We start from the raw sequence: 4,475 nt of genomic DNA on the forward strand, positions 1-4,475 counted from the left end.
CGCTGCTCATTGAGCAGCTCATATATTAAACTGATTTTTGGAACTGGGCTGTGGAAAAGAGGCTTGCCTCGTCCCAGCCACGGGTTGCCTCGGTATAGCACTACCTCCGAGTGCGGCCCACTTCCCTCTGGGAAGACACATTCAATCCAAAACAAAGTCAACGGTTATAGCATTCTTTATGTTGACAGGAGCCCCGCCCGCCCTTAGAGGGGGAAGAGGTGAAAGAGGGATGATAATTCAGACAACAGACAATGGCAGGAACGGCCGCTGGCCTACGTTTTCTGAAGTGCGCAAAGCACTACCACAAGGACCTAGGGGTAAGTGGATTTTTTTCACCGAGGGCAGACGCTGAAAAAGCATACTTACCTGACGCGGGAGGTACTGTGATCAAGGAGGCAGTCCTCTCAATGCGAGGCCCTTTCATTGCACTTCGACTGGGTTGACCCTTGCGATTACCCCAAATGTGGGTAACTCGAGCGTAGAATTTCTTGTAGGGGGGACCTGCGTTCGCGCTCGTCCCCGCAAAAGTCATCCAAACTATGTCTATAATGGCCCTCTTACTGACTATCGAGGGTATTTTTGCTTTTGCAGTGGACCGGTTAGACTTGCAAAGAAAGCAAAGGACGCCCAACTGGACAAGGTGTTGGCACGTTTGGAGGGGTAGAAGTGCATTGGAGAGACTGGAGGAAGGAAACAAGGTGAGTTTCGGGGCGGTGCGTAACTTTGCTGGCTGTTTTTGTTCAAGGCCTGTCTGCTCTATTGTGTGTAAAGTCCTGTTCGTTTGTATTTGCAGGTTGTGCGTGCCGTGCCGTGGCTGTGCTATGCGCGCGAAGGGAAAGGAAATGAAAGGAAACCAGACGGCCGATCGACCGAGCGAGCGAGCATAGAAGGCATTCGACTTGGACCGTGAGTACACTTTGAACCTTTTGAGCGGTTTTATTGTCACTGGAGCCGCTTTTAGAAATGCTATTGCTATCGTTAGTGTATCCTTTGTGCGAGCAAGCGAGTGAACGAATGAACGAGGGAAGGAAACAAACTAGCAGAGTAGTAAAAGTATCGACCTTTTTCCCGATTCGTTTGCAGTCTGAAATCCAACCATTGTCGACTTTCAGTGCCGTTTTTTCGCGCGCCTCCTCTTGGAAGTGTGCGAGTGTTTTGCCACGTCACGATGGCTTAAAACTGCGTCTCAGAAGTGTGCGTTTTTTCCTATTCATTTTTTCGTTCGTTATTTGGAATGATTTGATATCACAGAAGTAGAATTTGACATCATAAACTGTTCATCTCGCGCGTGCTCACTCGCTCGCGCGCGCTCTGTAAGAAAAGTCGATCGCACTAGAGTTTTCGCCATTAGCTGGCCGATTTTTGACAAAAAGGTGTTTTCCCCCCCTCGTTTTTTGCTTTGATTTTGTTCCTCACTCACCTACGGCTCTCTATGTGAAATTGTGGTGTATGGAGAGCTATTTATTGGGATAAAACGTTTAGAGATGTTCGCAAGACAAAAAATGAAGCCAACAACACGGGGTATTCCCAGGCGGTCACCCATCCAAGTACTAACCCCGCCCGACAGGGCTTAACTTCGGTGATCGGACGAGAACCGGTGCTATCCCTGTGGTATGGTCGTAGAGGAGGAAATGGGGTCGGAATTCTGCTTGGTATCGGCCAGGTGCAGGCTGTAGAGCGGCGACATGCCGGAGGGTAGGCGAAGTTGAAATGCTAAGACCCTAGTTTCGTTACTCTAACCCTAAGAAATCGATACTCTAACCCTAAGAAATTGTTACCCTAACCCTAAGAAATGGTTACCCTAACCCCGAGTCGTTACCTAACCCTAATGTATTTTCCTCAACACAGTTAACACATTGAGGAGCATCGATTTGAAGCACTAATCCCTAGGGAGGGGAGTGAGGGGTCCCAAGAGACAAATCTTGTCCTAAAAACCTATTATACAATGTTTTAGCTACGTAGGTTAGTGTATATGTCTTTAAAAATCTTACAGTGAGGAGATACCAAACGGGTCAGCCTCTGGGCCGTCTGCGGGACTCGCAAGGGCTTTGGTGGGGGCGAACCTGCTACTATCCACCATAAAAACCGTGGGAAGGATCCCTCGACCCACCCCCCTCACCCAGGGCATGCTTCGGCATCGCTTCTCCGGCCTTTTTGGCTAAGAGTCAAGTGTGGTACGTATCTGTTCTTATCAGCTTTAATATCTGATACGCTGCTCATTGAGCAGCTCATTTATATTAAACTGATTTTTGGAACTTGGGCTGTGGAAAAAGAGGCTTGCCTCGTCCCAGCCACGGTTTTTTTTGTTTGCTCGTTATAGCACTACCTCCGAGTGCGGCCCGACGTCCCTCTGGGAAGACCCATTGCAATCCAAAACAAAGGTCAACGGTATAGCATTCTTTTATGTTTACAGGAGCCGCTCCCGCCGCTTAGAGGGGGAAGAGGTGAAAGAGGGATGATAATTCAGAACAACAGACAATGGCAGGAACGGCCGCTGGCCTACGTTTTCTTGAAGTGCGCAAAGCCTTACCACAAGGACCTAGGGGTAAGCGGCTTTTTTCCTGCCGAAGGCAGACGCTGAAAAAGCATACTTACCTGAACTGCGGGAGGTACTGTGATTCAAGGATGGCAGTCCTCTCAAGGCGAGGCCCTTTCATTGCACTTCGACTTGGTTGACCCTTGCGATTACCCCAAATGGGGGTAACTCGAAGCGTCTAATTTCTGGTAGTGTGGACCGGCGTTCGCGCTCGTCCCCTCGCAAAAGTCATCCAACCTATGTCTATATGGCCCTCTTACTGACTATCGAGGGTATTTTTGAGCTTTTGCAGTGGACCGTTAGACTTTGCAAAGAAAGCAAATGACGCACAACTGGGCCCAAGGTGTTGGCACGTTTGTGTTATAAGTGGCATTGGAGACGACTGGAGGAAGGAAACCAGGTGATTTTTTTCGGGGCGGGTTGCGTAACTTGTGCTGATCTGTTTTTTTGTTCAAGGCCTGTCTGCTCTATTGTGTGTAAAGTCCTGTTCCGTTTGTATTTGGCAGGTGGTGGCGTGCCGTGCCGTGCTGTGCTATGCGCGCGAAAGGGAAAGGGACATTGAAATAAACCAAACGGCCGATCGACCGAGCGAGCGAGCATAGAAGGGCATTCGACTTGGCCCGTGAGTACACTGTTGAACCTTAATATTGAGCGGTTTTATTGTCCACTCTTGGAGCCGCTTTTAGAAATGCTATTGCTATCGTTAGTGTATCCTTTGTGTCGAGCAAGCGAGTGAACGAATGACAACGAGGGAAGGAACCAAACTAGCAGAGTAGTAAAAGTAGATCGAACCTTTTTCCCCGATTCGTTTGCAGTCTGAATCCACCCATTGTCGACTTTCAGTGCCGTTTTTTTCTTTCGCTCGCCTCCTCTTGGAAGTGTGCGCGTGTTTTGCCACGGCACCGATGGCTTAAAACTGCGGTCTCAGAATTGTGCTTTTTTTCCTATTCATTTTTGTTTTTTCGTTTCGTTATTTGGGAATGATTTGATATCACAGACGTAGAATTTGACATCATAGATGTACTGTTTCATAACTCGCTCGTGGCTCACTCGCTCGCGCGCGCTCTGTAAGAAAAGTCGCTCGGGGGGCGCACTAGAGTTTTTTCCGCCATTATACTGGCCGATTTTTGACAAAAGAGGGGTGTTTCCCCCCCCTCGTTTTTTTTGCTTTGCTTTTGGTTCCTCACTCCACCTAAAGGCTCTCTATGAGGTGAAATTGTGGTGTATAGAGATCTATTTATTGGGATAAAACGTTTAGAGATGTTCGCAAGACAAAAAATTGAAGCCTACAACACGGGGTATTCCAGGCGGTCACCCATGCCAGTACTAACCGTAACCCCGCCCGACAGGAGCTTAACTTCGGTGATCGGACGAGAACCGGGTGCTTTCCCTGTGGTATGGTCGTAGACTGAGGAAATGGGAGTTCGAAAATTCTGCTTGTTATCGGCCATGTTCAGGCTGTAAAGCGGCCACATCCCTGAGTGTAGGCGAATTTGAAATGTCTAAAGCCCTAGTTTCGTTACTCTAACCCTAAGAAATCGATACTCTAACCCTAAAGAAATTGTTACCCTAACCCTAAGAAATGGTTACCCTACCCCCCCCCCTAATTCCGTTACCTAACCCTAATGTAATTTTCCTCAACCCAGTTAACACTTGAGGAGCATCGATTTGAATCACTTATTTCCCTAGGGAGGGGCGGGATGGTTCCCAATAGACATAACGTGTCCTAAAAAACTATTATACAATGTTTTAGCTCCGTGAGGGTGCTTGTATCTGGCTTTAAAAAATCTTACAGTGAGGATATACCAAACGGTCCAGCCTCTGGGACCGTCTGCGGGACTCGCAAGGGCTTGTTGGGCGACCGGCCTACTATCCACCATACACCGTGGGACGGATCCGCTCGACCACCCCCCTCACCCAGGGCATGCTTCGGCAAATC

The 4,475-nt window shown here is 48.6% G+C and overlaps 3 non-coding genes and 3 pseudogenes across 3 annotated transcripts; 4 read left to right on the top strand and 2 right to left on the bottom strand.

Annotated features, from left to right (window-relative positions):
- On the top strand, positions 1 to 126 carry LOC136278700 (U2 spliceosomal RNA; annotated as a pseudogene).
- Positions 127 to 358: 232 nt separating this feature from the next.
- On the top strand, positions 359 to 522 carry LOC136278688 (U1 spliceosomal RNA). Its single transcript, XR_010716488.1, has one exon. It is a non-coding gene; the product is annotated as a U1 spliceosomal RNA (small nuclear RNA).
- Positions 523 to 1,506: 984 nt separating this feature from the next.
- LOC136278664 (5S ribosomal RNA) lies at positions 1,507 to 1,625 on the bottom strand. Its single transcript, XR_010716465.1, has one exon. It is a non-coding gene; the product is annotated as a 5S ribosomal RNA (ribosomal RNA).
- A 511-nt stretch (positions 1,626 to 2,136) lies between these two features.
- Positions 2,137 to 2,348, top strand: LOC136278698 (U2 spliceosomal RNA; annotated as a pseudogene).
- A 239-nt stretch (positions 2,349 to 2,587) lies between these two features.
- On the top strand, positions 2,588 to 2,756 carry LOC136278691 (U1 spliceosomal RNA). Its single transcript, XR_010716491.1, has one exon. It is a non-coding gene; the product is annotated as a U1 spliceosomal RNA (small nuclear RNA).
- Positions 2,757 to 3,819: 1,063 nt separating this feature from the next.
- LOC136278670 (5S ribosomal RNA) lies at positions 3,820 to 3,945 on the bottom strand (annotated as a pseudogene).
- Between the last annotated feature and the right edge of the window lie 530 nt (positions 3,946 to 4,475).

The sequence above is a fragment of the Pocillopora verrucosa genome, unplaced genomic scaffold (genome assembly GCF_036669915.1).
Source record: "Pocillopora verrucosa isolate sample1 unplaced genomic scaffold, ASM3666991v2 scaffold_46, whole genome shotgun sequence".
In the NCBI taxonomy this organism is placed as follows: Eukaryota; Metazoa; Cnidaria; class Anthozoa; order Scleractinia; family Pocilloporidae; genus Pocillopora; species Pocillopora verrucosa.